Genomic DNA, 22,635 nt, shown 5'->3' with positions numbered 1-22,635 from the left:
TAGGTAAGCACTCCTAATGACGTAACCCTACATTTGGATCAAGGGTTGTGGTTTGGGACATATCTCCAAGAAGAAATAACAAAGTTCGTGTCTCAGTGTGTGACAAGGACACTTGCCACACTGTCTGTTCAGCTGTCACTCCAAATCACTTCATACCTGTGCCAATATCCTCATCCCACTGAAAAAGCCTGTATTTCTACCAGAAGCTCTGCAAGCGAAAAAATTAAATCTAATGCTTTCCCATTTATTCAGAGTGGCTGATGAAAACCTCATTAATGAATACCTGGGCAAAAAGGCTCTCTACAACTACAGCACATAACTATAAAAGCCAACACATGATGGCCAGTAAATGTTTCTGTGTAGAAATTGGCTTAACACAGCTTCCTACTTGGTAAATAGTGAGAGGAAATTCTGAATAAATATTTGTTTTCCTGTATTTATTTCTACACTGGGTGAGGCAAGACAAAAGGATGTTTAGGTACTGCACTGATTTCAGGTTTGTTCTCTGTGCATGATTTGGCCTGCAGTGTTATGGGGCTTTTAATCTCATATACCTCATGGATCCTATTATCATCACCATCATAATGAAACCAGACACAGCTTACTTCCCGTTCCCCCAGCCCGACACCAGCAGGGCACGCTGAAATCAGAGAGTCACTCATGTAAAACTGACTGAAGAAGCCTACCCATCCTTTCAGCCACTTGGCTTCACCTCTTCAGACCAAACAGTGCCACCTCAAGCTGCTCCTGCCAATATGCAGGTCAAGCAGCAGCGTAACCCAAACCATAAGGACCAGAAGACATCCAATGTAGCTTGTCCATGGCAAAGGCGGAAAACAATCCCTGGGTGTTTGTATAATTCCTGTTGCTTTAGGAGTCATCAGATTTTATTGAACAATAATTCCAGGTAAGTATATAGAATCTTACAGTCAACTACACTGTGTTAAACCAACAACTTCCTGATTTGCAGGGTTGTTGGATCTCTTGTCTGACCCTTGTTTGGCACCTGGGCTCAAAATTTGGGCAGCAGTGTGCTGCCATCAAGCTGGGGTTTGAATGAGAAACCAGAACGAAACCAAGCCAAACCGTTTCATGTGGGTGCCGTGAAATGGTGGGGAAAAACAAACAGTAAAGTAACTGGATAAGAGAATTACTGAAGAAAAGCCAACCAGCCCAAGACAAAGGCTGGCTGCCATTCAGGAATAAGGAACAAGCAGAGGAAGAAGGACCTGGGAGGCAACAGCACCTTGTGCCACTTTTGTATCCTACCAGCCATAAGTCATTATAGTATAGAAAATTCTCATGAAAGGGCCAGGATAGGGAGAATCGGTTGCAGAAAGAGGTCCAGGTGAGTATGAATCTCAAAGTAAGGCTGGAGAAGTGTTTCTGTGACCATGGGAGGAGGACAGAAATATGGTAGGGATGGGAGGACTACGCAGGTCCCAAAGATGAGGATCTTATTAACTCTGGCAGCTCAGAAAAAGTTGAGGGTCAGGTCAAAGGAAGGTTTGTGAAAGCAAGGCCAAAAAAAGGGAAGGCAGTAAGAAGGTGGGAGGACAGGAAACAGCAAGAGTTGCTGTAGCAGAATCAAATAGAAAACAGAATGTGGCTCTGATCTGAATATGAACCTGTCTGTACTTTCAAGATCTCATCAGTGGCTGGAGAAGAGCATTACTAACGTTTGGAGGAGAAAAAGAGTGTCTGGGGCTCCACACCCTCTTCCCAGAGAAAAACAATTCTTCTAAGGAGTGAGAAATGTTTAACTACCAACCCACAGGAGATAAAAGGACACATCAAAAGGCACGTGAATTGTCATTCTGATTCTTTACTCAGAATTAGCATCTGCACCGGGTGAACAAATATCAAAATCTCTTAAATGAATATTTGCCTATCAGGGGCCGAGCATAGGAGCAGAGGGGCTAAAGGGCAACTGTGGTACCGGGCTCTCTGGACAACTTCAGCAGGGCAACAACGCTGTGCCAGGGCACACCACGCCAGGGGGCCAGGAAGGCAATGGTCTGCTCCCTCGTACCACCTTCCTCAACTACTAGGGTCATCTCCTGACCATGCTCGAGCATTCTTTGGTTTCTTTCTTACACACCTCTATATTTAAATGTCAAGACATCTCTGTGTAACTTGGGAGATGACAAAGCTGTGTTTCTGATCCCACTGGGTTTCTGTGGGTCATGCGTGTCAAGCAGACAGGAACGACCCAAGCAATGAGGAGACAGACTGAAAGGAGAAAGGTGAGAGACAAGAGTACTCCAAATGCCTGCTACTGCACTGTGGCAGCCAAACTCAACAAGGAACAGGCCTGAAGGGCTGGGAAAGAAAAAACCGAGCCCCTTCTAGATCTGGGAATCATTTCTTCTGCTCCTGAACACTGAAATGCAAGCAGCACAGGCAATTATGGCCTGCGAAGAAGCATATCCCTCTCGCTCTCATCTCTGTGCTGGCTCCCCCCGTCACAACATCCAGGTCTTTCAGCAGCATCAGTAGGCTTCACCCTCACGATGGATGGGAGGAGGATGATCTCCGCTGCACAAATGAGGAAGTCAGTCATGGGGCAGATGAAGGAGGTTGCCTGAGAACACACAGGAAACCTGTGACCAGGGCAGGGAACTGAACCCAGACCATGAGTTCCAGTTGGGTGCCCAGTCCAAGTTGGGTGGCCGACAGATCACCTCTTCTACTGGAGATTTGAAATTTAAGTTTGGTGGGCTTTTTAATGAATGTATTTTTTTCATTTGTCTAGCCACTACGTTTCATTTCACTCACACTTCTGCTTTGCAGAATCTTTTTATTCTGCTTCTTTTTTGTTTTGTCTTAAAAAACCAACACAACTGAACATTAAACAGAATTTAACCTTCAGTATTTGGTCTTCTGCCCCACCAACATCAGCCCCTCCCTAGCTCTCACTGTTAAGTGTCCTTTGTTTGTGCACCCTGTGCTCACAACTACAGCTTCATCAAAACACATCAGTGATATTTAGAAGGAGATATCTTATCCACAGCTTCAAAGAATTACAGCAACTGCTTATGCAAACAGCGGCATTGTGAGGCAGCAGAGCAGATCTGGTGGGAAAACCAGAGAAAAGAGATGCACAAAAAAGGTAAGTTCCTAAGTAAATGCTCTGATGGTGCTACGCATCACGTCAAAATGAGCAATCTGCTGAAGAACACCTACCAGTAAGGCACTGCCTCAGACCGCCTAGATTGTTTTACTGGCTTGGCTAATGAATCATTGGGCAAATGTGAGCAATGTACTCACAGCCAGGCTAGTGGGTGAGAACCGTGTCTCTTCCATTATCATCACGATCTGTGGTTTAATTGATATTTGAAAACTTCTGAAGACCTACCAGGGAAAGGTACACAACATGCATTTCTAAGACAAAATTCTGTGGTATTATACTATTTACAAGGAAGTATAACAAGTCAAACTGTTATTTCATGAAATAATTCACACTGTCTGAATTCCTTACAGAAAGTCTCAAGATCTTGAGAGGGAAAAAAATAGCTAATTTCCACCTGCGTAATAACTAGCACAGTGAGAAAGAAAAAGACTTCAGACTTTTATGAGAAAAATGCTGCAAAACCACAAACTTTCAAAAGTGCCCAATATGCTATTTTCAGCTTATCTGGATGCAGCCCAAACTATCCACAGCTAACCAAGGTGCACCAGAAGATTGTCATAATTCCACTTCCACCACAGACTTTCAGTAACTTTTGCCCACTGTGCATCCAAGGCTGTCAAGCCTTACAAAATTACATGAGACTTTTACGCTTAAAGCAGTTGAGCAGCTGCAAAAATAACTCTCTAAAAAGACTGAATACTCGGTCTTGCTCAGCAGCTGGAAAAACAATTACTGTTTGAAAAATTCAGTGTTTGATATTACTTAATAGCTGGGGAAAAACTGTTCGTGAATCATAATTAACATTTATTTAACTATTTAAAAGTGCACATCTACAGTCTGGGGCTTCACGGAGTCAATACGTGGCCTTCTGGCACCATTAAACAGACTAATGCAGTTAAATTAGAAGGATGTGAGGCAGAAAGCCACACCGGAGCAGTGAATCCTTCAGGAACTGGTATAACTGAGATCTCCCCAGTAGCATGCACCCCACAACACCAGGTCTGCTCTACCAAACAAGTAGCAACTACCTCAGGGTAAATCAAGTAAACGCAGAGCTCCAGCTCCTGGTGCGGCAGCAACTCAAACACCATGACAAACCGAACGAAAATCCAGCGCTAACAGCAATGGAGCAAAAAGCTCCCCCTGAAACAGCCACAAGGCTTACGGGCAACTACAGCGGCAGCAGCCCGGGGCCGGGTGGCAGCGGGGCTTCCCCCTGGCAAGTCCTGCAGCGCCCTGTGAGAAAGGACCAGAAGCGCTTGTCACCCCTGGGCGAGCCAGGCTCCTGGTAATCTAGGCCAAAAGAGACCAAGTGCATCTGATTTCATCAAGATTATCTTGTAATTCTTTAACAGAGAGATTAAAAGGAATTCAGCCCAATCCATTTGACTGCTCTATATCAAAGGATACCCTAGTATCTTAATTTTAACTTCGATTTCTTTCATTTTATCTTATTGCCTCAGCTCCTGACTGTCATACCAATAAATAGTTCAAAGACAGAGCAGAAATAAATCACTAAATTAATATGATGTTTTATTTTTTAGCTATTTTGGCTCTATATTAGATATTAAGTAATATTTAAATAATGTGCATTAAAAAAAAGTGGAAATAATATGAAAATGAGGAACAAAGTGTGCATAGGTGCTGGAAGCGTGGCCAGCAGGACTGGGGCAGCCATCGTGTCCCTGTACTCGGCACTGGTGAGGCCTCACCTCCAGTACTGTGTTCAGTTTTGGGCCCCTCACTACAAGAAGGACATGGAGGTGCTGGAGCGTGTCCAGAGAAGGGCAATGAAACTGGTGAAGGGTCTGGAGCACAAATCTTATGAGGAGTGGCTGAGGGAACTGGGGTTGTTTAACCTGGAGAACAGGAGGCTGAGGGGAGACCTTAGCACTCTCTACAACTACCTGAAAGGAGGGTGAAGCCCGGTGGGTCTTGGTCTCTCCTCACAAGTAACAAGTGATAGGACAAGAGGAAATGGCCTCAAGTTGTACTAGGGGAAGTTTAGAGTGGGTATTACAAAAAATTTCTTCACTGAAAGGGTTGCCAAGCGTTGGAACAGGCTGCCCAGGGAAGTGGTGGAGTGACCACTCCTGGAGCTAGAGCTATTTAAAGGACGTGTAGATTTGTTGCTTAGGGACATGGTTTAGTGGTGGACTTGGCGGTGTTAGGTTTATGGTTGGACTCAATGGTCTTAAGGGTCTTTTCCAATCTAAATGATTCTATGATTCTATGAAAGCAACAGTGACTTGGGTCAGGACGTAAGTTCCAGAAGCAGGCAGATCATTTTCAGGGAGGATGCCACAAAGTCTTGTTCTAAATTTCTAATTGTAAATTTTCTTAGAGCTTAGACTTTCCTAAACCCAAGCAATTCCCTCGCTCTTCTCTACTCGGTTGCCATAGCTGAGGTGTCCCACGCTGATAACAACAATCGGGTCCTTTTTTCATCTCATTCACATCCACCCATGCAGAATCAGGCTGAGTGCCCCATAGGTCTGGTAGGTGCAGAGCAAGGATGAAATGGCAGTCAGTGCATCTGGCAGGTTACTCCTGGCAGAGCTGAGGCAAGGATTTTTGTCTGGCACAACCTCACCTAGAGAGTGACCCAGGCACGTCAGTCAACCGCACAGAAGACAGACCCGCAAACAAGAAACCTATTCCAAAAGACTGACTCAACTGCTTTACCATTGGCTTTGAAGGACTTGGTCTTGGAATTAGCTTTTTTTTAAAAAAAAAAGATCAGTTTATGTACAGCAAATGTAACTTGAAGGGAATATTTTGCAATGTGCTGAGCAGTGTGAGCAGCCTGTGTGTTTAAGTGACTCGAACCCTAGGTCACTAACCCTCCCCACCCTTGTTCTCTGAAGCGACTGTATTATCACATGCCATTTCAAGAGAAATGCACTTAAGTCATAAATACTTCTTGTATCATACTTCTCATAACTTGCAGCACCAGCAGCAGCAAAAAAAAAATGAAGGTAATATAAAAAGAAATACAATAGTTATAAAATTTCAGGTCACAAACATCCCCAAATGGATTATGTTTTCAAAGGAACTGTGTAAATGGCATGATGAGGTTTCCTTGGTGTACACCTCGAAGGATGACATTCATTTTAAGTGCAAACACGTTCTCAATGCCATACTCAATGCAATCAGCTTTTAACCTCAAATGGGGTCTTTTTGATCAACATGCACTCGTAATGGAGACAGATGCAGCTGACCAAACTCACCGCCATGCACAGCTTACTGATGTTCCCTAGCCATACCAACAGCATGTCCAAAGAGACAATCCAGTGCTCCTTTCTGATCAGTTAGGACACCTATCCATGGAATATTTTGAGTTGAGTTAGGCAGATCACAGTCTATGCCTCTGGAATACCTCCACAAAGCATTTGCCCTAGCAGGACTATACCAGCATAGCTAAAATGCTGAAGTGTGAAAATGCAGGCAGGGGTGAACACTCAGAAGACATGTATGCCACAGAGTGAATGGCAAAATAGAGCAATATGTATTTTGGCAAATTTCTTTCTAGGCTTATATGTAGCTGCCTGTTTTCAGAAGCGTTCAGGCACTGTATCATGGAGATTCAGAGCAAGTCAGCAAAGAGCCTCTAAAGGATTTTAGCTCTATGCTTCAGATATGGGAGTGCTCACAGTCCCACGTGCATTGCTACTGTCTACTAGATGTTAAACTATGAAAGTTTAAGGAACAATTGAAAGATCTAAAAAATGCCCCTGAACTGAAGAAACCGTTCCATGCTGCTTTTGCAAAAATACTTACTTACAGCACAGTCCTAGAAGCGATTTCCAAGCAAGCCAACTGCTGCTCAAGACAGTTTACTGGATGGTGTGGCTCAGCTCTTTCATACAAGCAGCACCTACAGTTATATCTAGAAAAGGAAATAAAACCAAAATTCTTTGTGAGTAAATACGCAAAAAAAAAGTCATCTTTCTTTTTAAAACCATAACCAGGTTATAACTAGCTTTAGTAGGACTTGATGAAGTTCTCATGCCAACCTTCACGTGCGCTGCTTGGTTACAGGAATAAGGTCCAAGACACAGTCAAAGCCTGCCTAGGGTGCTGAAGTTGAGAGTGACTGTGCTCGAGAAAAAAACCCATGCTGAGCATATCAAAGCAGCGAACAAACACGTGCAGCTGTTTTTCTCATGTAGCTCTACTTAAAGCATTTGCAGGAAACGCAAGATGAAATGCTGGAGTTAGCGCCAAAAAACATAGGTGAATTCAGCAAGGCCAGGAATTCCAGGCACCAACTCCTTTTTTCTCTCTCTTGAGTGGGTGTTCACTTGTAAGCTGTAGACATGTTAGCAATTCAACGAGTGAGCAAATTAATGTTCAACTTAACAGTCATTGTTAGGTTGGGAGGTTATTACTGCCTGTTCTGCTAAAGTGACAGATTAAAATAGGTTTGTATCTGAAAAGTTGTTTTCTACAATATATATTCCCTAGCTTTTCATACCAAATAATTTTTTTCCGTCATGTCGACTCCCATCGTGTGAACCATCACTGCCACCTCCATCACAGCAGCTGGGATAGGCAAGGAGAAACAGCAAGGGGACAGGCGAGGAAGAGAGAGTACTCGGCCCCCATCATTCCTCTTTGGGCTGCCATCTTTTTTTCCCCAGGCATTTTATGTTTTATGTGAGACTTTTTGACAAAGGAGCATGCTCACATCGCAGGACACGTTCCGCTTTCAAAGCAAGCAAGCAAAGGCAACAGGCAAGACCAAAGAGAGGATGCTACTTCACCCAGCCACAAGTCTGAGAAATCTGTTTGCTGTCAGGCACTATGTGGTGCACTGGCTGGAGAGCTGCGATCTCCCAGCTTTGCAGTTGATTATTATTATTAATGGAAAACCTAAATTTTCAAGGTCAAGCTGACTGGTACAAAGAAGAAGAGAAAAATACCACCACATGTTGAATTTTTGCAGACTCAGATCCATTTCGTACTAGTAAAAGCGCTTTTATCCTTCCCTCCTTTTTTCTTTTTTCTTTTTTTCCTCCCCCTTTTTTCTTTTAGGGTAGCTCACAAGCTGCTGACAACTCACACTGTACTAAGAGCTGTTCACACTGCACAAAGTGTTTACCACTCACAAGCGATGCTAAAAATTAATTTACAGCACCGCTACAGCAAGCTTTGACAAATTGTCATGTGTTGACACAGTCATAAGTTGTTGGTTAAAAAAAGTAACACTTCCCTCTTCTGCCACCTCATGTTTAAGACCAAGGATGGGCACATTATGCAAAGTTTGAGGGTTTGTAAGCGTCACAAATGTTTGGTCTTCACAAAACAAGCTCAGTTGTGAAAGTTTTTTCTCTTACAGTTAGGCGTGTGTTTATTGCCAAAGAGACGCTAGTAAGAAAAAAAAAAATCCTTTCCCATCTACCAAGATCTGTGTGTTGTACAAAACCAGGAGAAAAGGCTGTAAAATAAATAACCTTGTATGATACTTGTTCTAGATAAGATCAGACCAGTGACAAATACCTTGTATCAACTACTCAGAGCTGGAGACACCACCCTCCTACTGTAGAAAGGAAGGAAAAAAAAAATATAGCTGCAAGTAACAGTCTTAATTGTTCTCAACTGTCACACAATGTTATCTTAGGCAAACGCATTTATTTCTCGATTCTTCTGTATCGCTCTATATGGAAAAAAAAAAAAAGCGGTGGCATTCATCAGACAAGGTCCAAACTGATTTCCGTGTACTCAAGATAGTAAGCGTTAGTCAGCACTCGTGCCCACAGCAGCTCTTAAATTTTAACTCCTCCTCTTCTTCCTCAGGGCAGGATCTAGTTTAGTTTACACCCTGGAATAGTCTAGTTTACACCCTGGAATCAGTAATGGACAGAAAGGCGGACTCAGCTGAAATGAGCAGTGTTTTGGCAGTGAGGCTAACTTAAAATGTTAGCCCCACACTAGACCAAATCAAGGTAAAGAAACAAGACCAAGGATGGAAAGAACCAAACCACCAGGAGGAGATAACCAAGGCATCCATTTGGCTGACAACAACTTCAGCTTATCTTCATTTTTCTTGTCTTCTGAGGTTTAAGTTGCTCTGCACTCTGCAGAGATGCCCACGTAAGCTAGGGACTGTCATCCAGCAACCAAACCAAGCGGTTGGTTGGTTCTACCTCCAGCACTACTGATGGTCAGGACAGGAAGACTGCCAGTGCAGGAGAGAAGAAAGGAAGTCAGGCTGAGGCTGACCCCAGGCAGAAGTGGAAATGCCAGCAATAGCGCAGAGCAGCAAAGCACACTACTGCCAAACAAGCATTCTCAGCGCTTGTCAAGTGGGCTTCATGAGGAGCACTTAAAAGCCACCGCTTTACACTGTGCACCAGCGACCTGGACTTGTAGTGCTTCAGTACCTCTCCCTAAGCTCCACCACCTCTTGGAGCACACACCACACAAGAACGTAGAGGAAATTCATTCAGGAAATTAACTTGGCAATACAAGGAGTTTATTTTCCTTTTTTTTCTCCCCTTAAACACTTGTACAAAGAAGAGGTGCTTTGAGTGGTTCCTAAGTCCTGAAGAGAGGCACGTTGTACCTTTGCAGAACCGATCCATCTGCCCCATGCCTGCACTGGTGCAGGAGTGATCTGTGTGATTTCTCTACAAAACTCAGAACATCTAACACTAACCAAAAAGAGCTCATGCAAAACACTAAGGGGGGGATGAAATTTCATACGGACTCTTCACTTGCTCACACACTCTGTACAGAATTTCTTCATCATCTGAGACGTTACCCTGACAAATGATATTACTCTGAGATAGATCCAATGGAAGCAAAGGACAACTACGTCATTACAGTCAGGATGGACATTATCTTGTACTGCTGACTGAAATGATATCATCCATGCTTAACTAGCTTAGATTGCTGTAGATTTAGAAAAGCACTCCAGTGGCAACTGCTACCTCCCTTCCCCAAAGTAAAAAACCCCGTATTTTCAGTGCATCACATGAAATGCATTATTTCACTGGATTCAGTCCAAAAGTCAGTAAGGTTGAAATACAGACGAATCAACTATTCAGTCAAAAACTTCAGCTGTGTAACTATCCAGAAGGTAACACTAATATTCCTCCACCTTGGAGAAAAAACAATAAAATATTAAGTTTTAGTGTAAGTTATCTCAGCTGCCCGTAATCACTCCTGTGCATTTTTACTTCTTTGCTGTATAGAACGAAACACAAGGAACTTAAACTTCCTGAGTTCTTACCTTGGGATGGAAAAAGCCCAAGACATCCCTACGAACCCAGTGAAAAATTGTATTAGGAAAAAAGTGGGACTTGGGGTTTTCTGTTTGTTTGTTGTGTTTGTGGGTTTTTGTTTTTGTTGGGGCTTTTTTGAGAAAATTATCTATTTACTTGTGACAAGTTTTTTCCTGATGGATCCAACTTGTGAGTGTGAAGAAACCACCCACAAGCTGAAGGGCCTTTCTTGCCAAGTTCCTCGTATGAGTTTATGCTTGCTCTAAGCAATGCAGGACCAGTGCAGGGAAGTTCAACACCAGGGAAAAGCAGATGGAGGATCCGCTGTGGCCTCCCTGCATCACACCTCTCTGCTCTGCCCTTCAGGTTTCAGCATGGGGAGGATGGCAGAGTCTTGGCAGACCCTGCAGCTCCACTCCCTCCTGCTGCTATTTGCAGGGCATTAAAATAAAGCCATAAAGACGACATTTGTCCCAAATGACATCCCCCATCGGGATTTCAAAAGCAAAAGGGAATCAATGAAACTGTCCTGCTCTCTTGATGATGCACACATGTAACTGAAGGGGTTAATATATATATTGAATATATATATTGAATACATGCTGGGTAGCCCCATGGGATGCAGACTGCGTGAAATAAACTCCCCTGGCTAGAAATTAAGAGAAAAAAAGGAAGGTTGCAGCTTTCTTACTCTCTGGGCACTACTCTTCCAACCAGTGAGGACAGGATGCTAACCCTAACGCTTCAGAGCTCCTAGGGTTTAAGAGGGCCTCTCCTCTCCCAAGGCAAGTGGCACCAGTGACTAACTACCTTGTGGGCAATTTTCCTGTCTCTGCTCTACACCCATCTTCACGTCACTGCAAAGGTCACCGCATCATGTCTGTTACACTGAGGTCAGCCGCCCACCAGCAAACAGGGAAGGAGCTTAACCGGACAGTCTGGCAGGACCTCCTGTGAGCATTTTGGGGGTCGAGGGGAAGCCTTGAAGCTTTCCACCTTGGGGGAGGGGCACTTAAAAAATGGTTCCAGTTCTTAAGCCTTAAGGAGGTTGCCTTGAACTGAAAGAATCTCAACCTGCACCAGCTTTGTACAGCAATTTACATTACTTTCTTAGAATTACATCTATTGTACAGTGCATGACCATCAATACCAGCATTACCTATAGCCTTAGCACAGAAGCATGTAATTCATTGAAACAGGACTTCCTTCTTCCCAAACTTCTCATAGCCAGTTTTGTTAAATAAATCCATCTAATTCCTTGCTTGACTTGTGTCTACTTAGATCAAACTTCTACTAGAGCTAGAAGCATTTTGATTCTAACAAATATATTCCCATCCTCCCAAATCAAATTTCTACTTATGGCTGGGGCAATGTCATCCAACTTTTACTGTAGTGCAATGTTTCCAAACCAATGAACTTAAAAATTCAGATAAATGGCAACGCGTAGCTGAAGGGTTCTAGAGGCTTATCTATCACGTGGCAAAAAGCACTCTGTACAGCATTTGTATAAATGACCATAGGATTCTCTGGATGTTTTTGAGCCACCTCAGGCCATAAAGATAACTAGGTTAACCAGGAAAATCATATCGAGTTTTATGAGATCTTTAGCAAAAATGTTTAAATTGTACCATGTTGGTTAGTACATTCTGAAATTCTCCTATCTGCTCCATCCATGTGCAGCCCAGTTACAAGTCAGGAGAAAGAACCAGCTTGAGAGTTTTTTGGAGATTGATCTCACCTACAGCAATGCAGCTGGAAACCTTGCTTGACCTTTTGATCTACAGTGATTTCCACAGGAGAAATCACTGCAGGAAAAGTACCAGTCAAAGTAGTTAACTAGTAGTGTACGATCCATCTTTTATACATGCTGAGAAACATAACTCAATGAAAAGATGAACATACTCCCCATGTCCTCTGAGGCTATTTCTCCTTATGGGGTGTTCAAGGAGCCACCAACCCCTTTATCAACTCTTTGGTACTTCTCTGAAAATCACAAAAGCATCCCAGTTTCAGGACTTGCTGGGCTGCACTAAGGATGTGTTCAAAGCTCTGTCTGTTCAGTAACGTGGACGTCAACACTGGCAATATAAATGCTGAAGAGGCATGTGGGTATATGCAAAAATTTCATTCAGCACAAAGCAAAGCAAGACGAGGACACAAGGATCCTAAATTAATCCAGTTCCTGCCTTCCCAATGACTTCCCTCTCCATTGGAAAGACTTTGGTTTGGATTTAAGTCAAATCTGGTTTACAGTGCTCAACTTCAGCTGTCAAAAAAAAAACCCCAACCCTGCTGGAACGCCTTACTCATTACACAGCCTTGCAAAAATTATTAGCTACATTACAAGGCATTTCCCTTTGGGGACCAGAAGGGGTGAAGAAAGGGGATGGAGAGTGACAGTTTGTGGTTTCTAATGCAGCAGCAAAAAAATAAATAAGTAAGAGGAATACAGGATATAATGTGTTTACATTTGTCAAAACAAGTTTCCTGGAGACAGAGAAGGTTCATGCTGCTGAGCTGTCACTTCTGCTAGAAACTGCTGCCTCATGCTATCAGGAGGTCAGTCACTGACCTACTTTCTGATAGAACTGAATTAATTTGCTATTTCTGTTGTACACAAACCTTTTTTTTTTTTTTAAAAAAAAAAAAAGGAATACTGAACAAACTCATAAAAAGCTGCCTTTTATCCAACTTGGAGCTTCAACTGATGCTGTGCAAGGCTATTAAAATACCCTGGCATGAGGCCCACTGTGCTTGGTCTGCTTATTCTTTTGGAAAAATCTGGACAGAATATTTTTAATGAGTTGACGCTGCAAATAACATCATTCCATTCTGAACTCTTACATTACACTAATACCAGCAATATAATCCACTACAGACAATAGCAGAGGCTAGCACTTGAATATGCTGTGCTTTGTCTAGGCTGCTGCTGAAATAGATGCCTACCACAACAGGATTAGCTCCCCAAATAGACAGATGCATGGCACAATATTTTTACAGGATTAAAACATGAAGTTATTAATAGAAAACAGGATGAGTAGGTGAAACTTATAAACTAAACACTTATTGATCCGATCATACCCTGCACAGAGCCAGTTAACAGACATCTGTAAATGAAAGGATTATACTCAGAAAGTGAAGTGGCAGAAGTAGTAGCAAAAGAGGTGCCACCTACTTGCTCTCTTTGCTTGATGGCTACATGCACATAGTTCTAACATCACTACACAAATCCTTTAATTAAAATAAAACCATGGTTGAGGGTTGCACAGATCTTCCAGATCCCTGGACCATCAAAATATCAGAAATCAGCTCTTTAAATCATCCTTAGCAGTGGCATAATTGAAAGCTTCACTGAGTGGGTGGACTCATCTTTCCAGGTCTCTCGTGGGTAGCAGCACTACTGTTGAGAAAGAGAAAAGGAGTGTACCAATCTGTCAAAGCAGGGCCATTCTGCATTAAGGCTCTGAACTAACATTTGGAAGATGAGAACCCGTGAACTAACACCTGCATCGGACCTCTTCAGGAACTTGGTCTCATACATTCACCTCACTCTCCATCCGCAAAGTGAAGATAAGGATCTTCTCCAAGCACTTGGCTTGCTTAGTACCAAATCATTGTGGGTGAGATTTGCACTTTCCTTCACATTTCCCCAGGGTCCAATCTAACAATAGGGGAGGTAGTACTAACTACTGTAATACAAGACAACTATTGGTATCACAACAGATTTACGATCACTCGAGTTCCTGGACTTGATGAGGCTCATGTTGCCAAAGATAACTATGCCAAACTTAGCACTTGCAAGTTCAAGTGCATTTTTGTCAACCTTTTTAGCTTTCATCTGTGCATATTTACGAGCCCTGAATCTGAAGTTCAAATAAATCCAATAATTTGCTTAAACCCACCAGGATTTGAAAACATTAGGGAAGTGTCAAGATGTCATTGAGCTTGTTCTGCAGAAGAGAGTGCTTTATAGTTTCAGAAAGAAAAAGACAAGGGAGCTATTTAACGAGATGGTAGCATATTGAAACATGGATAGATAAGTAATTAACAGCTATCTTCTCTAAGTGAAAACTTTTCTGAGTGAAAAATCAGTTTATATGAAAAACTACAAGTCAATTGCTGCCATTTTTGGGTGGATAAGATCTGTCAGGCATGTTAGCATCTCCATTACCACGAAGGATTTTATTCCTTTAAGCAACTCACAAAGACCTTCACATAAAACACCATGTGGGAAGCAAGGAACTAACAGAAGGGAGACACCATAGAAATGCTGACGTTCATAACTAGAATTCTAATGAAAAATGTTATCAGGAATCCATGAAAATGGGAAAGAACAACTGCCACAAGACGTGGAAGCTAAAGCTACAAGTTCAATTTAGTAAGAATAATCACGTGGTTGTATAGATGCTGTCATCAGGATACAGAATACTGGCCAAATAACCTCTTTATGTTGGCAGCCCAAAAACATTTTCCTGTTAAAAAGGTCCAATATTCAACTGGTAGATCACCTAATTCAGAACCCTCTGAACCCTGATGTGCGGGTTTCTTTACCAAATTTCTATACAGCTTCAAGTGAAACATATAGCATCTTTAAGTAAACAAAACAGGAGAGAGGAAAAATAGTCACGCTCTGAGAAATAGGAAGTATAAACCTATTAATTAAGCATTTAATTATTTTTATCCCTCATGTCTGTCTTCACAGTTTAAAGTCTCTCTCAGCAATCAATCAATTTTGGGATTCACTGCTGTCATGCCAATCGTGCTTTTACTTCAGCTAAAAAGGCACTGTCAAACATAATGAAGCTTTCCTTCAGCTCGTACCCACACTGGTGCCGCGTACAGCACGCGTGCTGCCTGCTGGGGGGAGGTGGGGGATAGGGCTTCACCTGCCCTAGTTCCCCAGGACTGCAGACCAGTCCTAAGTGGAAAAGGCATAACTGAATCACACTGATGGTTGAGTCTACATCCCATAGAAATCAGCTGACACCCTCCTATACAACATACAAAGAGAAGCAAATTTGCTTTGAAACATATTCAAGAATTTTCAATTGTTTTCCTGTATTTTCTTTCTAACTTTCCTATTTTCTTTTCCAACCTGCACATGCCTCAGACTAAGGGATACTATAAACACAGAAAAATTTCCCAGCACTACACTGCTACAGCTCAACCCCTCCCTCAAATCCATGGATGCTGTTCCTTGTCCTTCACCCAGGGATGCTGTGCACAGAGCACAGGGAAGGACAGGGCAGAGGAATTCTGCATCAGGAAGGAGAAAATACATCTCTCTAATTGGTATTTCTGTTTCTGACAGCTTGTTTTCACACTGCTCTTGCTGGAACTGATGCTGGCAGAGACCAAATAGTAGGTCAGGGCTTATAAGGCTTTGCAATATATAATGATAGTCACTGACACAATGAGCTGTGCATTTGTATCTGCTGACTCAGGCGAAGAAGGCAGCACTGATGTCCTGACAGTAAACTGCATTTACAATGCACATTTGGCTGCCTCACCTGAATTATCCCTGCTTTATCCACCCCTGATAAGCTCTGCCCATCTGAAACCAGTGAATCGGGGTGCTGGCTCCCTGGGCAGAGGCTGACACCGTGCACGCACCCAGCACGTAGCACAGCAGGGCCCTGACCTCCTCGGCCTCTGGGCATCACTGCAACATAAATGACAACAACCCCAAATGCCAAAGAAGGGCAAATATTCAGTCCTGGAACAGCCACATACTATACAGTGAATGCCTTGCAACCCAGAGCTCAAAATAGAAATTTATGTGACAAAAACTTCATGATGTGAAAGTCTGCATCAAAGAAACAGCAAGCCACACTCTGCGGCATCTCAGTTTCCAACCCTTGTGAAGTCCAAATAGCTCAAACACAAATCTGTAATATCGCTCTCTGAGTAAAAGCTATTTTAAACTCATTTTGGCAGCTGCTAAGAGTCGTAACCAGGATGCCAGCTGCACGGTTTCTTGCCTCCTTCTCCTGGCTCCAACTAGCCAGCAGCAGCGAGGGGACACCCGCCTCCTCTGCTAGGGAAACTCTGACGCCTCCACTTTCCTTCAGACAAAGTGTGCTGGGTTCCTGCAGCGAGGAGAGGACGCCTTTGCTGCTCCAAGGACAGATAAAGAATATTACCAATAAAAGTCAGAATCTTCATAGTTTTAAAAGTTCCCTTTCCATAAAACAAGACTTAGACAGAGAATATCTGATAATGAGCTGCAAAGTCCTTTTTTATAGGCGCTCACTTGAGATGACCCACATAACTCATCCACTTTGCCACTTAACATTTCCAAACTTACAGCAGGATAAAAGCTTTTACAACCCCACACAATCATGGCACTTTTTTGCTTTATGTATAAAAGCACCTCATGCATTTTTTAATTTTTCAGCAAGAATGAACATCTCCACACAAATACGTGGACAGGGATATACATTTATGAATGCCTGATCATCTAACATTTGCTGATCCTGGTCACTTCTACACTCTCCTTTACCTTTGCCACCAGCCTCCTCTGAAACATCTGAGCATGTTTCGGGTTTTCAAACCCCAGCTGACCCAGAACTGCGGCTGGAGCACAACTTGCCATTCAGCAGAAATCCCTTTCCCTTGGTCCCCAGGCAGCACAAAGCTCCCATCCCAGTTTCCTACCTGGGAATGCATGATGGGAGGGCAAGATTAAGCCTCATGACCACATAGCACATGCTACAATGCATTAAACTAAATATAATAAAATAGAAATAAAAATAAGGAAACGTCTGCAATGAGTAATTCCATTTTTACGGCACACACTGCAGGAACCTATATATCTGCAGAAGGGACCAGCGTACTGCATCTGCGATAGATGGAGGGAGGGGGAGAAGTCAAGTCAGGAAATTTGGGAAGCAAAAGCCAGGATGTCTGACATGGAGATGGCAGTGCAGAAAGAGGGAGGGGATTTTTTTGCACAACGCTGGCAAGGCCTGCAGGGACAGGAACGCGCAGGGGAAGCGGTGGGGGTGCGAAGAGATGCTGTTCAAACGGCATTGCTGGCAGAGCGTGAGGTCAGCCAAAGGAGGTCATGTCACTCCTGCAGAAAATCCTGCCTGAATTATCCTACTGGGCAAGAACCATCATCCTCACAGAAAGAGTGCATTGCACAGGCTCGGTCAACCTCAGCGACCTAGGACTCCAGCTATGGAAAAACAAAACCCAGGAAGCACGGCTGCTCCTGACAAACTGGACACAGACAAGAGTTCAGCTGCTGAAACACATAACTGAAGTGACATAATGTTAGAACATATTTTTCTGCTTACTAAGACAACAACAAACCGAAGCCTGAAGCTGTATTTTGGGCACGCTAGCTCGAACTATCTTTGGACAGGAAAAGTGTGTGCATACAGATGTTCCAGCAGGCACAGAGAACAGAGAGCTGGAAAAAGCACTCACTCACTTCTGAGCCTTTTAAAAACGCCTGATGTAAATAAGGGTGTGAATAAATACATCAGGTAATGCTGAATCAAAATAATAATAAAAAAAAAAAGCGGGCAAGAAGCCCACCCAAGTAGTTGGTGAGGGACTGGTGAGGTTTCACGGCTGCATTCCTCCCCCAGCTTCGCTTCTCCCGGTGGATTTTTTCAGGTGTTACCCGCTCCTGTGGTCTCCCGCTACGTTTTACTCCTCCTGCCAGCTCTTTCATCCAGCTTTCTAACTATCTCATTTTCACAGATGCTCTCTTGGAAGCATGACTGAAGCTATAAATTCACGTCTACACATCTGTAACAAAAATAGTTTTTCTAAAAGCTATTCTTCTTCTCTATCGATGGTGACACAAATGATATAGAACCGCTGGCAATTCAGGGGTCTCACTGCAGCTTTAAACACCAACCAAGACAGAAAGCAATGCCATCTCACTAGGGAAACAAAAACATGGAACTTTTAAAATATATATATATATATACATACATATATATATATATATACACACATATATATGAAGCTGTTATTCTTGAAATCATTTCTACTTGTGAATAATTGAAAAATACAAGATATGGCCTCAAAGCCCTTGTTCCATGGAGCAACTCTTATTTTTTAAAGTAAAACATAATTATCACCTCCCTCCAGAAAAAGCTTTTGAGTCCATCAGTATGATCTAATTTACCATGCACACTCACTCAGCTTGCAGTAGCTGAAAGATGAGGGCAGCAACCACATGAAGTACAATTTAGACCTCCCTTGAAAAAAACCCTATATGAATAGGACATAGAGGATTAGGATGCTTCCATGTCAGGTTATGACTGAGCCCTGTGCACATCCAGATGTGTTTCTCCTTCCCATCCCCGAGACACAAGGAAATCCTTGGTGCCATGACCAAAGCGAGCAATGTTTGCAAGGGTTCTAGAGGTGACCTGATTGTACTAACAGTACAAAGACCCTGCTCATCTCACAACCTCCTCTCTTAATCCCAAACCAACACCAAAGCAGAAACTCCAAAACTTGTGCTTTGGGCATGATGCAAACTGCTCTTGCAAGTAATGATTGTACAAGATTTGTATGGAGGCACACTTCCTTTGGGCTCAGCTTGATTTGCCTTTAAGGCTAATAAATTAACCGTGGGCAACCATTGTGTTAATATTGGCACAGTAAATTCCAGGCATTGAAGACATGGGAGAAAGAGCACAGTTTTGGGTGATGGAGACAGGCCACCAGCCTGCTGGCGGCAGGGTGACGGGGGAACCAGACAAAGGGAAACAAAAATGCACCAATAGGAGTGAAGAGAGATAACAGATTGATAAAAAAAAAAAAGAAAAAAAGAAAAAAAGAAAAAAAAAAAAGCCCAAAGAGGGAAGCTTGGCACACAGGGACAGTGCTAATGGAGGAAGCTCTAGATGGTGTATTTAAAAGAAGGCCAGGGAAGGAAGCAGGGTTTAGCACCGGACCTGGAAGGGTCTGGTCCATCTTAGTGAGGGCCTTTGCCTCCAGGAGAGCCCAGGAGCTTTCCTAAGCTCCATTCCTCTGCTCTCCTCTCCTCTCCATGCACCCAGTACAACAAAGCTCTGCTTGTAATGGGCGTGCAGTGTCACTGCTACCGCAGCAGGACAGCCAGACACTTCCCAACACGTTAAGAGGATGCCTATAACAGTAGTGTTACAATGATATTTGCCACGAGTTTTGTTAAGGTTTCCATATTTAACAAAGCCACTACTGTCTTTGTTGAAGTTCATACACACACACACAGAGCTTGGAGGTGGGGCAATAGTAGCTGAATTGAAAGTTCAGTTTCTTTTAACTAAATTTGTTAGTGGGCTCATCATAATTTTTTCACAGAATAATCTTTCCATAGTGAATTATTTCCACTAGAAAAAAAGTAGGATATCAACAAATTGCTGGATGTAATTTGTGCCTTAAATAATAAAGCAATTAATGGCATTTTTGCAGAAACATATTATTCTCTCCAGAAATAAAATCCCTATTTCATCTCATCTAAGTTGCTTGGTCAGCTTCAAAGGAGTGCAACATAAATCTCCTACCCATACTGCTTCTCTTATCTATGATAAAGGGAAAAGACAGAAGGTAATCCTGTGTTCCGTATTCACTGACACATCATTTTCATGCTACACTACACTGTAATTTATTTCTAATGGGATAAACCTCTTGTAGTCTTCCTGCATTGTTCAGCCACACACACGTCCCCAAACGGTACCCAGATTGCAGAACTGGCAAGTGCAGCATCCAGGGACCATGTCTGGTGGAATGAGGATGTCTCCTGCACATTTCAGCAGTGCTACAGCTGTGAAAATAAACAGCTAGACTGTATAATTAAGGTATGCTTTTATTCCCTCCCACCCACTGCCTCCTGGAAGCGAGACAGCCAAAGAATATGACGCTTTTCAGTACTTTTAGTAATTGCCAACTAAACTTTCAATTTTGCATCTAATCGGTTTGAGACAATCCAAAAAGACACGCGGAGTCGGAAGAGATTAAAGGACGTGGGAGCCAACTGAAACTGAGAAGTCCTTACAGTCTTAGACATAACAGAGATATTGCTTCCTACGAAGGAAAATATCTTTAAAGCTCCTTCTGCTGTCCTGATCAAGAGGAATACAAGAAATAAGTAAACCAGCACATGAAAATCAAGCTGGGGCTCTGAAGTGCTACATGTATCATTTTTATTTACAAACAACATTTTCATAGGATTTAAGAGAACAAGAAGAAGATGATGATGATGATGATAAAACCTGTGGTGTTAGGTTTATAAAAGCTTCTTCAAATTCAAAAAGAGTGGACTTTAGGCCAAACTGAGGATGCCAGTTATTCTTGATGTAACCCTGAAAGATGGCTAGGCGCAAACAGAAAGCTACCTATGATGTTCCTCCTGAAATGAAAACATTTTTAGAAAACACCCACATTTATTTGTAAAACAGTTTTCTCTGTCAAAGTGTGCAAGACTTCCACAAAATACTTAATCTGCTGCCAGTTAATAAACAGTATCAAGCACCACAACTTAGACATAAGAATCTCAGTACTACTATGCTTTTCACCCCCACCTCTCTACTTCAGCTCATCACTATATTCACACACAGAGTGCACCTTACAAACTAATCTCAAATATTGGGTAATTAGCTGTCTACTACTTATTTATTTACCCATGGAGTGATGGCCCCATCGCTCCAGCAGTTTACAACAGGATCAGTCTCACTTGATTCAGATGCAAGGTAGAAATGTGCAGCTGAGACAGTAATCTCTCCCGACTTCCTTTACCATCAATGCAAAGTAACAGTCCCTTCCAGGGCACATGTCACACCATCTCAGGTACCCATCTTTGAGGAGGTGAACAAACCCCTTCGCTGCCTACAGAAAGGACTAAGAGCTCTGCTGTGACCACCTGCACCTGGACAAAGCCCTGCTCTAGAGGGGCTGGCTGACAGAGAGCTGGGTCTGGTCTCCTGGGCCAAGGTCACTCACACCAGTGTTTCAGCAGCTTTGCCAACTCCAACTGGACTGGGGTCCTCAGTGAGCCCCAAGCCCCCAGGCAGGATGGTGATAGCAGTGGCATGTCTGCAGACAAAGGGCAGAAGAAATCTAACACTGGGCAACAGGATTGCAGCTGCTTTATACTGCTTCTCACTGCAGATTACGAATCAGCCCTGTTAGCTCTGGTTTACCAACAGTTCATGCTTCAAAAATTTGACAAAATACCCCAAAGGCTAACTCCTGCTTTTTTTTGAACTCCATCCCTGCTGCCATGACCAATTTGTATTATGACTTTGTTCTAGGGACGTATCTGCAACCACTTATGCGAGGGGCCCAAATGACTCGATTCAGCCAAGCTAGGCAGGCAGCGCTGCTCACGTCCACGTCGGGTCATGGGGGAAGAGAAGCAGTCTCAAGAAGTCTGGCTACCAGTTTAACAGGGATTCCAGCTGAGATCCTGCAAGTGAAGCTCCCTGTAGAAACCGCCAAGCAGCCTTGCCAGATGCTCCTGTGGCTTTGTGCAGCGCTGGCCGTGGAAGCCCTCGGGCAGCCGGAGCTGCCCACCAGCAAGTCCCCAGCTCTCACCAGTGGCCTCTGCTGCACCCAATCAACCCATGGGGTTTGGTGCCAACTCATACTCTGATGTCTGTTGATTTCAAAATTTCAAATACAGCAGGTCCTGTGTTCATTTAGGCTCTTCTCATCCAAAACTGCCTCTTATAAATGCAATCCAGATGAGCTCCTTGGCATGGATAGCACACGCGGCGGCTGCCCTCACTGTCTGCAGCCCCATTTAGCAGACTTTTTAAAAGGGAGCAGAATAATTTTAGATAGACTGCCTTTCACTGGGGTTGGAAAGGGGCTCCTTGATCACACTCCCAAGCTCAGACCCTAGTTTCTGAACATCTCTGGAGAGGAAGGGCAGCATAACTCACACCACGCCAACACCACAGGAAAATGCTGTGCCTTTGCTTAGCTGCTTGTGATGCTTATCGGTTCTCACAGGGAAAATGCATGACTTAGCTCTTGGCTGGCAAACAGACGAATGTACCTTGTCAGCTGGTGGCTCTAGACACGAAGGATGGTGTGATGTGAGATGTGAGGGTCTGCACCATGTGAGGGATGTGAGGGTGTGAGATGTGAGGGTCTGCCACGGCTCACTCTGCTGCAGGCAGGCTCTGCTGCATGAAGAGGGCAGGCAGAAAGTGAACCCTCAAAAGCGATGCTCAGTTACAGGCTTCTCGTTACCAGGAGCCACGGTTATCCTACCAGGCTACCAAGAAAGACTCCCAGAGGAAGAACCCAAAGGGCTAA

The 22,635-nt window shown here is 43.4% G+C and overlaps 1 long non-coding RNA gene across 1 annotated transcript in view; it reads right to left on the bottom strand.

Moving 5' to 3' along the window:
- Nucleotides 1–22,635, bottom strand: part of LOC104526142 (uncharacterized) — a 63,921-nt gene that overhangs the window by 13,894 nt on the left and 27,392 nt on the right. The window contains exon 2 of the long non-coding RNA XR_728026.1: nt 6,914–7,022. This is a non-coding gene — a long non-coding RNA (uncharacterized LOC104526142). The remainder of the gene's footprint in view (nt 1–6,913; nt 7,023–22,635) is intronic.

This window comes from Antrostomus carolinensis, unplaced genomic scaffold (genome assembly GCF_000700745.2).
Source record: "Antrostomus carolinensis isolate BGI_N321 unplaced genomic scaffold, ASM70074v2 scaffold22896, whole genome shotgun sequence".
Taxonomy (NCBI): Eukaryota; Metazoa; Chordata; class Aves; order Caprimulgiformes; family Caprimulgidae; genus Antrostomus; species Antrostomus carolinensis.
The sequence above is the reverse complement of the archived record's forward strand: the minus strand, read 5'-3'. Positions and strand labels throughout refer to the sequence as shown.